Source organism: Terrapene carolina, unplaced genomic scaffold, assembly GCF_002925995.2.
Source record: "Terrapene carolina triunguis isolate 2854851 unplaced genomic scaffold, T_m_triunguis-2.0 Scaffold88, whole genome shotgun sequence".
Taxonomy (NCBI): domain Eukaryota; kingdom Metazoa; phylum Chordata; order Testudines; family Emydidae; genus Terrapene; species Terrapene triunguis.
Genome location: NW_020664439.1, coordinates 19,064,414 through 19,077,297, shown reverse-complemented (window position 1 = coordinate 19,077,297; position 12,884 = coordinate 19,064,414). Strand labels below are relative to the sequence as shown.

Sequence of the window (12,884 nt, the reverse complement as noted above, 5' to 3'; positions counted from 1 at the left end):
TTCAATGGCATCCCTACCCTTGAAGGAGTGCATCAAAATTTGATCAATTAATTTTAAGACAGCTGAAAAAGTCAGTGAAGGCTATTAGATATATGTTGAGATTTATATATGAAAAACTACTTTTCTATCAGCATTCCTGATGATTGGAGATGCAGAGGCACAATTTAGGTACATTATCCTCAATTATGTAACATACGAGTACAAACTGACAAACTCCTCTTTTTTACTCTGTCTCATAGTACAAGAACAAGAAGATATTCAATGCAATTGAAAAACAGTGCAATAATGGTTGATCAAATGTGATGCTTCAAGATATAAATTCATCAAACATGGAATTTTCCCATCCATTGCATGTACAGCATTATGAAAGTAGACAGATGCATTACTGGGGGTGGGGGAGTTGGTGTGTTTCTCCTTCTTCCAAAGCATTATGTATTGGTTTCTCCTGGAAGCAGATTAGCCAGATTAATTAAAATGATTCATGACAAATGTATTTTCTGTAAATAAAACTTATTTCTTGTGCTGTATGATATTAACTATAGAATTCACACACAAGAGTTATTCATTCTTCATTCAGCACAGCGATTCTGAGATGTATAATATGATCAACATTTTCCATTGTACTGTATGTGACCTTTAAAAGTAAATATGGGTGGGTCAAGAATTGGTATAGTCAAATAATGACCTTTCTAAATTAGAGATCACAGTTTATGGACCTGATTCTGATCTCACTTACATTGGTATAAACTGGAAGCAACTCCACTTTAGTTACTGGAATCACTCCAAGGAAAAATTAATGATTGTTAGATCAGAATCAAGCCAATTTGTACAAAAGGGCAAACAATCATTTTTAAAAGCGAGCTCTTCACTTAAACAAAACGCCTCAAGTCTCCTTTGCCTGCTGAGTACATAGAACAGCTATGCAAATTCATCAGTAGTATCAGCTTCACACAGTTACCTTAGCATACATCATTCAAGAGGATCTCAGCATACACATGCTTTGTACTGTTGTATTCAGCATCAGTAAGAAAACACTGAAATAGAAAGGTTGGGTAATGCAGCAAGGCCAACATTAAGATAACATTCTTTCAGAATTATTATTACAGGCAGAGCTGGTATCGATGACTACAGTTAAGATTGTCTAAACACTCTGCATTATAAGATCCTGTTTTCAACTGCTTATAACTTTGTCAAATTTTAACCATTTGAGCTGAAATTTTTCATGCTGGGTTTCTGCTTAGGCTGAATTTTTTAAAGGTTTCAGCAAAAGTGGTTTAGCTGTCCTGCGAATGGGGTTAGGGAAAAAGACATTGTTTTTCCAAAGGAAGAAAATTCCTACAACTGTTTCACTAAGAAGCTCTATCACCTCTATGCTTTGGAGCGTGGCTGGAAAGTCACTCTGGAATCAGATGTACCTATTGCTATCCCCAGGAAAGTCCATCCAAATTTAACTGAGTTATAATAAGCCTCTGAAAATTATTGTTTGCACATACTCAGCAGATGTTGCTAGAAGGTGGCAGCAAAATTCTCCAAAGATTCTATCTGCACTGAGCATTTTCTATGCCAGGACAGCAGGTGCTTGGGAAGTCTCTCCAGGAAATTGCTCCTCCTGGCTGCCAGGAGTCACTGGAGCAGAACTTTAGAATTGAGAGCAGAGAGTCTGTGGCAGAGGAGGAAAGTAAACTAGAGCCCTAACCACTGGACCATTCTTCCTTCCTCCCACAACAATCCCTGATATGCTACTGTGCACATTGTCCATAGAAGATCTGCAGCATTCTGAAATGGGGGCACTGTATGTGAAAATGTGGGTAGAGTAGTAGGAAATAATGATAGGTAGTCCACGTGGGTCTCAAAAAAGATATCTACAAAAAACACTATGCACCTTACTGCTATGAAAGGGAGCAGTAACTTCTGCAGTTTACACACCTAGTTGGGGCATAATTCAGACATTTTAGCTGCCTTAAGATCACACAGGTAATATGAATAATGTATATTGCCTCCAGGACAGCAAGGGAATCTTCTCACAAGCTAAAACTATTATTTCTCCAAACAATGCGTCACATCCTGCCATTGTTCTATAGGAATTTGCTGTGAATCAATGGTAGTATAAAGCTCCTGGATTTATACAGATCTTTAAAAACAGTTTCAAAATATCAAAATCAGGAACCATTTACAGGCCTCTTTAAAACTTTGAAGTTGTGACATTATGAGGATACTGGTACTGTAAATAATCTGAAAATATCTGATAGAATAATAGTAAAATAGAGGGACTGAAGCTGGTGAGGTCTCTTCTGCGGGGGGTTAGTTCCTGTCCAGAAGTGTCACAGCAAATCACCACTATGGTAAGTAACCAGCTCCCTGGCTGCACCCCTTCCTGGCTGGTGCTGACCACTTTTTGAGCTACAATTGCTCTTTGCACCACCTTCAACTCCCAGCTCAAGCCAGGTTCTAACAAATTTGTGCCCCTGCAATCTCCTTCCCTGCTGAACAGACGCCAATGTAGATAATAGAGCGATTATGGCCCAAACCATTATCTCACCAGTTTGTGCTATAAAAAGATAAATTAATTAGCATACCTGTATTAGTTGACAACTAAACACCACCAGGAAATTACTGTCCAGATATATGTTAAATCAATCAGATCAACTGCAAATCTTGTACTGGAGGATTCCAATTAATTCTTCCCCAAAGTGAATGTTTGGAAAAAAAAGGAGTCTGCTAAAGGTTCTGCCAACTCTCGGTTTTATCATAGAAGACCTTTGCCTTGGTAAAAGTCCAACCTACTCTGTGGGTGTGGTATTTAACCTATGTCAGTATGTCAGTAAAAATGCAGAGAAGGAAAATGAAAGTGCAGATGTAGTAAGAATCTGAACTTCTTTGGCTTTTGAAATACAATAAATTACCTTATTTTGCCATCTAAAAAATTTTACAATCAATGTTTTTAAACTCTCTTTATATATTTGTTTCTTTTTCTTACAACATAAATAGTTACTGTCATTTTATCAGGTGAGGAGTTACAGAAGGTGCAAAGGGTAAAATGGCAAAATGAGACACCTATTCCTCTTCTGGCTTTGTATATATGGAGCTTTTTCTTAAAGTTTTCTGCATTTGCTTTACCACTGATGCAGCCCCATCGGTGGTATTAATGTGGCAGCTCTAGTATAGACACAGCACCAGTGCTTGTTACCCCCATGTTCTTTAACCCAGCTCAACTGCAAGTTTAGGTAACAGGATGGCAAAAACGGCTGTGGCTGCCAGCACCTCATCAACATTACAGCTCCCCCTTCTTGCTACCACAATTAGAGCTACCTGAGGGAAATTTTAAGAAAAAGCTCAAAATCACTAGCTGCAAATCCATATTGATTAACTTCCTGGGTTTCTTTAAAGTAAGACTATCAGTAGCTGGTGATCCATACATGGAATCTCAGTTATTTTCAGTTGGTGTGTATCAGGACAGGTGTGGCACATAATAGGTAATATGTCTCCTTTATAGACCAAATGTCTGTTCTTTTAAAAATGTCATTATATTTTATTGACTATAAATCAAACACGCATTATAATTTACCAATAAAATCTAAATTTGACGGCTTACATAAATGAACAATTATAGCACAATTTGACTTAACCTACAAATAGGAAGATTATTATTCACATTCACCCTTATCCCAGCTTCTATGTCACACAGGTATGTAGCTAAAGTTCCTTCTCCTGGCTGATGGGGAGCAACTGTGATGCCAGGTTTTAGGCAATCTCCTTGCCTCCCCTCACTCGTCCCCTGGTGAGTGTCTGGTCAATGTGGAGCCCAAGATATGAGGGAATTAAGAGGTGACAGGTGCTGTGTGTTGCTGGCAGGGAGGTAAAGGGACTGGGAAGAAATGGGGCTGAAAGGGGACATAATGGGGGGAAAGGGACTGACAGAACATAGGGACAGAATGGGGGAAGCTAATGGGGAGAGAGCAGAAGAGAGGAAGCTGCCCAACATTCCTCCACAGCCCCACCCCCACCCCCACCCTCCTGTACATCGAGGCCTTCCCTTCTTCCCCCAACAACCCACATAGGCTATGCCGATCTCTCTTGCCCTTCCACCTATCCCTCTTCCAGAATCTTTCCCCTTCCACAGTCTACACCTGCAGCAATCCCTTTGCCACTGTGTCTTCAAGTCACCCTTTTATGCCTACGGTGATCTTACATATCAAGTTTACTGCAATACCAGGAATGAGTAAAAGATGGAATGGCAGCCTCAACCCTAAATGTCCTTGCTTTTCTCAGTTTAAATTAGATTTATGCAGATACATTCTCTCATCATGAAGGTAGAATTATGCACTAACTCCCACTACTGTTAATAGGAATTTACAGCATACATATCATAGAGATATATATTGGGTAATGAGACAAATCCTAAATTCTGTACTTAGGCATTAACTTCACTGAGAGTTTTGCCTAAGGACTCAGTAAAACTTGAATCAGAAACTCAAGATTTGACCCAATAATATCACTCTGCTTTCATATAATACCTTTTAAGGATCTTCCAGCATTTTACAAATATTAAGATTAAAAAAACTTTGTGAGATAGGTTTAAAATATTATACCCATTTACAGATGGGCATAGTAAACTATACAATGCAGCAGCCCAGCACTGCACAGCTAGTGCCAGAACAGAAAATAGATCCTGAAGCAGTAATGACAGCCCCAAGTGTTCAAAAATCATGATTCAGTCTCTATGTCCCCCTGCAAATCATAAGATTTGCTGAAAGAATCATGAGATTTTTAAAAATAATAAATGCTGGGTTCTACTTGCCTTCTGTTTTCTGAGACTTCACATTACACTTAGATCACATTATCAATCTTTTATCCACTACCACACAAGCTGGAAACTTAGTTTGGGTTTGTTTTTTTACAACAAACTGAGATTCTTACATAACACCACAACTCTTGGAGCTGAGGCTTTTAGAGAAACACCAAATATTGTGAGACTCTTGATAAAATCATGAAAGTTGGCAACACTGCAAAAATCTTGACTTACCATCTGCTGTCCTACCCAGTAGACCATACTTCATCTTTAAATATCCCATGACTAAAAGTGATGATAGACCCCTTCATCTTATTCAATTCAAACATTAGCCTACCTCAGTCAAATATCATCTTCACCCCAACACATATATATAATAAGAGGAAGAAAGTAATCAGAAAGGGAATAAAAGAAATTAAAACTAAACACTAACACCTTCCCAAGGGTATCTAATAGTTGCTTGCCCAGTAAGTGCTTATCATAATACATTTCACACTCAATGTTTGTTGCTGCTACCAGTAAATTACAATTACACACCTTTAGTGCTGTATAGATCATCTTTCCAGAGCTTCTTACTGGAATGTGAAATCCAGCAAACTACTGCAATTTACTTAATGGTACCTGTCTACAAAAGTTTTTCTGTAATTAAAAATCACAAATTTATTTAATGCCTTTTGCCAGCCAACAATCCCTTTCCCCCACATTCCCATGCCTCTATTTGCTCTAGATTCAGTGCTGTTTAAGAGGAAGAACAGATTGTACCAAGTCAATGTTTTTCACTGAAGAATCTAGCCTTCCATATCAGTCATACCTTCAGAAATTATTTGTCCTTTAAGACAAGATCATTATGACCCATTTTCCCTCTCTTTGGGGTATAATAATACTAATGTGGTTAGCACTAGACATCATAAAATCCTATGAACAAAACTATCAGTGAACAAGTAGCATGATAGGCAGTGGGTGGTCTAAGCTTGGTGTAGCTGTCATCAATCTCCAGGAAACCATATGTCTCTCTCTCAACATGCCTGATCTCTGCTAGTCTCTGAAGTAAGAGTCCTTAGGTTTCTACAATCACTAGAAATCCTGCCGACAGCCATGGGGCTAGCCAATACTAAGGAGCTTATTTTAAGGTCACCCCAGAAGTTAATTATGTAATGATCATTAAGTATAGTAGTACAAAATGTACAAAAGTCTCCACCCAGCAGTACATCTAACATATACATGTATGGAAATTTAATTCATTGCAATTATTGTTAACACACAATTCCAAGTGAATTCACATTCTTATTAATTATCAGATGGAAAATGGCCTTCTGTTATCCTGCTAATTCCTGTCCAGCTCTACATGGTTCAAAAGATTATTAGCAGATTAGACTGATCAGATACTACACTATCAGCAAGCCAGGATTTTTTGTCATGGAAAATTCATCAGGATGTTTTTCATTGTGGAAGTCTCTCCTTCCCTCTCATGTGACCAATCTGCAAGTGAAAGTTAGTGGAAATGGCAGTACTTTAAATCCATATGTCCTCTGCAGATTTGACAGATTGAGAAATGTTATCTATTATTCAGTTTATGGCCTTCAGAAGATACATATTTGTTAAATTTGGGTTGATAAATAGTGTTTGGTAATGAAGAAGAAGAGAAGTTTTATTGCTCAAAGCCCCAGAAGCCAGTTTGTTTGGAACACAAATTAAGTTCACTTACTGGTACTGTACCACATAATCAAACAAATAAATTTAGTCCTGGTAAAAGTTTACAAACGTAGTGTTACCAAATCTGATGATTTTATTGTGAGTCTCATCTTATTTAATGTTTTTCCTCAAAGCCCCAACTCCACATGTTTAGGTGAGAATCTCAGCTTTAATTTTTTGAAACAGTAAGTTTCTAGCTGCCATGGATGTGGAGAAAAACTTGAAAATGTGGCCCAAGTTAACCATAAAGCTCAGAAAACAGAAGACAAATACAGTGATTCCCAAATTGTTCATTTTTAAAAACTCCCCAAATCTCATAATTTTAAGCAAAACATATGTTTTTATGTGGCCTGATTTGTGTTTTTTTAATAGATAGGATTTGGAAATACTGCAGATTGGCATTCCTCAATATTTATCAACGGAGCAAGTATAACAAAGGCAGCAGTAAGGGAAACATCCTCCCCATGAGGCCAGAAGCTCCTGGCCGCTGCAGGGAGGAAGTCTATATTACTCAAACGGTAGCAAGAGGAATGGGTGGCATTGCAGATGTCTCTTGCTTCTGGTAGATCCCTAGGTCTACTGAATACTGAACTCTTTGCCACTTCTGCAGTGAGGCGAACAGTAAATATTAAGAGGAAACTCCATGAGCGTAAGCTTGGTGAATATCCTGTTCTTTATGTGTGTGGAGCATAGGGGGTTACCCGTGAGGAGGCAACATATGGTTAATAAGCTAATGTGGGGGAAAGAGCTCAGTTGGTGGCAGACCAACAAGAAGAGCAGATCTCCAGTCCTTAGCTCCTGAAGCAAGGCCTGGGTAAAGGCAAAGACTCCTCAGCCGACCACTGCCAGGTGACCTCTCCCGAAGGAAGGAAAGAAGGACGGAAAGAAGGGAGGGAGATAAATTTAAAAAACAAAGAGTTCCTATTTAAGTGAATCTTTGAAAATCCAGCCATATGTGCCACAATGGAAGCTACTAGGCACTGAGCAGTTTGAAAATCTGGTCCCAGTTATGAATGGTGACAACCTGAAAACCTGGCCCTGAGTCCTTTTGAAAACCTAGTTCCATTGGTTTGCTATTTATAGGGGTGCCTATGCGGGCTGAGTTGGGGGGGGTTGCGTTGAAGCATTCTAGAGAGGATGAACACAGGTAAAGAATTTCATAATTTTACGAACAGAACAAAGTAACATTTTGGCCCACCCAATCTTGACAGTGCCCTATTATTTCTCCTTAGGGTTGCCAACTTTGGTTGGATGAATTACTGGAGGTTTCATCACATGACATTATCTTTAATTAAAGATTAATCTTTAATCCCTGGAGACTCCAGGACAATCCTGGAGCCAGGTTGGCAACCCTATTTCTCCTTGATATATGAGTGTGTATATATGTATATTATTCCTGTGCTAACTTGATATGGGAAGTATAGGCTCTTTTATCAATGGCTGAAAGGTTGACTGGTTTCACTGAAAAGTCTGTATATTTTACTGAAATCTTATTTTAATCTTCCTCATTGGATCACAGCAAAAAACACTCAGCTCAAGGATACATTATAATAGCCATGCAAAATCAGGATGAAAATTAACCAGCCTCAGACTGGCAAAATCATCCATCCTTACTGTCACACTGAAAACATCTAATATTTTATACACCTGTGGGAAATCAATGAGTAGAATATTGCATGGCTGCATTAGAGAGATTATTTTCTGTTTTCCAGCAGTGGAAGAACACTAACCTCACAGAACTGTGTTGGTCAGGGCATACAAACTTAAAATGCAGTCTGAAAATTTTTAAAGACATTATTTGATATTTAAAGGTTTCATCATCAGTCTTCCTGCACCGTAAGATGCATAAGGTCTACTAAAAGTTTACTCTAAATTAATGACTTAGAATTCCACAATGTGAAGAAAGATGTGCCTTTAACTTCACCTTACCAATTATAGAACACTGTACTTATTATAGCTCAAATCCTGTAAGCCTGTAACTAGATCACCTTTACTTTACATTTTGACTTTTTACTCAGCTAAACTTGGATTCTGAGTATTCTGGATATCAACATAAATTTATAATATTCTTGTTTAAAAATAGGCTTTTAAAATGCTTATCAATGAAATACCCTGTATGTGACAGTTTGTGTAGATTCATACTCTGAATATAATGCTACAATATTCCCCAAGTTTGCAAGACATAATAGTAATAATTGTAGCCTTTCCAACTTGCTGTGATGCCTTTTTGCTTTTTAGTTAATTGTATTAGCATTTCTAACATTGCAATATAAATCAATCAATCAAGAGTGTCCCAAATTAAAGTGGAAGGTTTCAACCAAGCACAACAAATTTTCTATGACAGCTGTTACACATTTTGTAGCACTTGAGGAAGCAAAATTCCATACATGCAGTAAAGCTAAATTGTATACAAAGGGTTCCTCTTGCTGATAAAGTAATAAAGTATGCTCCTCATTATCATCCTATTGACAACTCAACTCCCCTACAAGGGCAAGACATAGTTCTCAGAGAGAGGACTTCGAGATAAGAAATTTATTCCACTTTCAGTTTCAGGGAGGGTTGGGAGTGAGAGTCCCCGGGGGCCTGTCGGGGGGCCTGTGATGTGGATAGGGGTCGGGAGGGCAGTCAGGGGACAGGGAGCAGGGGGGGTTGGATAAGGGGGTGGGATCCCGGGAGGCAGTTAGGGGCGGGGGGTCCCAGGAGGGCGTGTTCAATGGACGAGGAGCAGAGGGCGGTTGGATAAGGGGTGGGAATCCCGGGGGGGCTGTCAGGGGGCGGGGGTATGGATAGGGGTCAGGGCAGTCAGGGGACAGGGAGCAGGGGGCTTGGATAGGGGGTGGGGGTCCCAGGAGGGGGCGGTCAGGGGACAAGGAGCAGAGGGGGTTGGATGGGTTGGGGGCTCTGAAGGGGGCAGTCAGGGGGCGGGAAGTGGGAGAGGGCGGATAGGGGGTGGGGGCCAGGCTGTTTGGGGAGGCACGGCCTTCCCTACCTGGCCCTCCATACAGTTGCACAACCTCGATGTGGCCCTCGGGCCAAAAGGTTTGCTTACCCCAGCATAGCAGGATCTACATAGCAATTTAGGTTAATATCAGTCAAGTTGTATTTGGTTTTATCCAAGGTATTTATAGAGCCATAGTAGTATCTGGGTGGTAGGTACTCTCTCAAACTGTTCAGTAGTTTTTACCTGCATCCAAGTGGCACTAAGAAAGATGTGAAATTATTTTGAAAATTCTGAGAAAAAGAAATCTTTTCTGGTCTGATCTTTACAACTGAACCCACATGGAACCTGTGGACGCTACAGGTAAACAAACCATCCCAGCCCACCAGCAGATTTCCCTGACAGGCTGCATGCCAAAGGTTGCCAATCCCTGAGATAACTGAAAGCATAGGAAAAGATAAAGGATTAGTAAGTTAGCAACTAACTAACTAGTAAACAAGGAGGAGAAAGCAAGCCATCAACAGCAGTGCTAATTACATTTAAGGGAGGGATTCCACCTGAGGACGTAATACTTAGGCCATGTCTACACTACAGAGTTTTGTCTACAGAAATCAGCTTTCATCAACAAAACAGTGGAGGTGTAGACTCTGCAATGCTCCTCCCACCAATTTAACTCTACTGCCATGCCAACATAATTAAAACATCTGGATGGGAGGCATAGAGCTTTTTGTGACAAAGTCAGAGCAACGCAGTGTGAGTGTAGACATTGCCTTGCTTATGTCACCCTAAGTGGCCTCCAGGAGGTGTCCCACAATGCCCATCGAAAAAGCAGAAAAAGTATAGCATATAGCATAATTTTGACTTAGTACATCTAAAAGAATATCCAATTTTGTAGCTATCATGACAGCCAAACTAGCAGCAATTATGCTAGCACTAAACTGGATCTTGGATGTGTATGCCCAGCAGTGGCAGTTATTTTTTTTTTTAATTTAATTTCAGGCCTTACAGTGATTAAAAGGGTGTCTCAGTATGGAATAGTGATTTAATCAATTAAATTATATTTCTAATAACAGAGTTAGTGCAGCTGGGGATATGTGTAGCATTAGCTGGGATCTCAGTGAAATAGCAGACAAAGCAGGTAAAAATACTGTAAGAAATTGAAAGATGGACACAGAAATGCCCTTGAGTAAATAGAAATTCAGAAGCCTAATACAGAAAAATTGAAAAGAGGAACACAAAAAATTTGGATTAACAAAAAAAGTTCATTTTTAAAAAATTGTACCCTAGAGCTGAAGATAACATCATTCAGGGCCTGGGTAGGAAAAATGAACTGTTTTTGTTTAGAGTACTAATTGGCCATTGTGGCATAAACAAAAATCTCTTTTAAATAAATAGACACAAAGATGGACTATATACCAGGGGAAAGCTCAGGGTTCAAAGAGGAGCTAGAAGGTCTCAGAAAGATAGCAAGTCTAAAAATGTGAACCTGTTAAGAAAATTAAAAGATGCACGATAACATCTGTAAACCATCTCAGTGGGAGGGGGGATGGGATATTTCGCAGTGTAATGAGGCTTTCACCAGCTGTACACTGGGGGGGAAAAGGGAGGGAGCAAAATCAGTCACTCAAATGATAATTATGGGGAAGGAGTCTGCCAAGAAAATCCAGAAATCATTTTTCTTCACAAAGAAAAATCATACATTTTAAGTACAATTTAGAGTAATAGTTTAATTGCACTGGGCCAGATTTGGATTGCAAAGAAGAAACTAAGGCAGAATTTGGCTAGCAATGTGTACCATTGTACTGAATAAGCATGGTTTTATTTAGAGCATTTATTAACCTTGAATGTACTGAGGATTTTTTCTGTTAAATCTGTTTAGAAAAGGAAGACTTGTGCTTTTGGCTAACATTGGAGCAATCCACAATTACCTTTACTGCTACAAACAGTAACACATAGGGTGTGATTCTTATGAAAATAATTTAGTACTATGCAGCTGCCTAGTGACACATAATACAGATCAAAGTCCCTACTAACTCTTTGAAATCTACTTATCAAAAACAACTCAATCCTACAGCTCATACTGTGACAAATCCTTTAAATTAGCATTCAAGTAAACAAAATCTTCCTGATCATATAAGGCCTGGTAAATCAGCTTTTATGTCATTGAAGAGGTGTTACCAGAGGGTGGCTCATAAATGCAGACTGAAATTTACCAATGACTATAATAGGAGAAAAAAGTTAGCTAATTTTAAATGAATTAATACTCTAACTTTGATACCTGAGCAGATTGCTTTGGCTAATACATGTCACTGATAAGGGAACATGCACAAGAGAACACCAGAAGAAAGATGATAATCACCTCCCCACCAACACATACACATTTCTTTTCCTTTATAAATAATTTATCCCTGAGGCTTAGTGATGCTGTAAATGAATCTACTGTAATCTCACTGATGAGCTGTTACAATGCATCCTCTTTATTCCTTTTAGAAACATCTAACTAGAATAATTCAGAGTTTAAAAAAAACCAGGAACTCATCCATTATTTTATATTTAGTAATATGAAAAACAAACATAGTATAATAAGGCGATTGCTGGTACATGGGTGTCTACACCCATTCTGATTAAACGGAAAACATTCAAAAGGTCTGTATAATCTGATGAGTCAATGAACCAAAGCTTAACTCATGTAACTAGTAATTATATCACACACATATGGGAAAGCAGAAGAGGAGTCCCCTTTACTAAATGTTAGATTCTGCTGCCCTTCCTCCCCCCCTTTTTTTAAAACATAAATAGCTCCAATAAAGTCAAAATGGTCTCCCAATAAAATTTGACATGAAAGACTACGAAGACTTGTAGTCATCATATAGACTTCAAAGGTGTTGTTGTCTTTTACATTAATAACCAGAACTCCTTATTTATATAATTCCATCTGACTAACATTAGTTTTTTTAAATGTCCTTTTCCATACCATAATAAGTGATGAGCATTAGTCAAGTGCTTGAAGTTTGAGGCTGAAATGGATTGGTGTTTTGTTACGACATTCTATAGGACATGGTTTACAAACCTCCCCAAATCCTCTATACCCAAAAGTCTTGGCTTGACCAGATTTCTTTTTTTAGTACTGCATGTAGAATGCATTGCTTCCTAATAGTTAGTCAGGATATGGGCTCCTTAGCTACTGTGATTATCGGGGCAGCGAGTTATATGGGGCCGTGGTGCCCGAGCTCCAGCAATAATCAGGGCCTGGGGGTCCAGCTCCACCAATGTTTGGGGCTGGGTCTCTCCCCCAGCTCCACCTGCTGCCCCCCCCACACCTCCCCCGAGTGTCCCCAGCCCCCACTTGATGTCCCCATGCACCTCCCTAGGCCCCAGAGCATCCCTGCCTCTCCCCTGCAGCTCCACCCTGACTCCACTCTTCTGGCTCCTGGCATCAACTGCTGCTGCAGGGTCTTAGTGCCC

At 39.4% G+C, this 12,884-nt stretch overlaps 1 protein-coding gene across 3 annotated transcripts in view; it reads right to left on the bottom strand.

Moving 5' to 3' along the window:
• Positions 1 to 12,884, bottom strand: part of PLS1 (plastin 1) — a 75,897-nt gene that overhangs the window by 57,223 nt on the left and 5,790 nt on the right. The window contains exons 1-2 of one of the 3 annotated variants that reach the window (XM_026650188.2): positions 2,577 to 2,723; positions 959 to 1,034 (exon numbers count right to left, since the gene is read on the bottom strand). The exons of 1 other annotated variant lie outside the window; for it this stretch is intronic. The gene's annotated coding sequence lies outside the window, so the exon portion shown is untranslated. Of the gene's footprint in view, positions 1 to 958; positions 1,035 to 2,576; positions 2,724 to 12,884 lie in introns of those variants that run through there. One more of the 3 variants, XM_026650189.2, reaches the window with a different exon arrangement.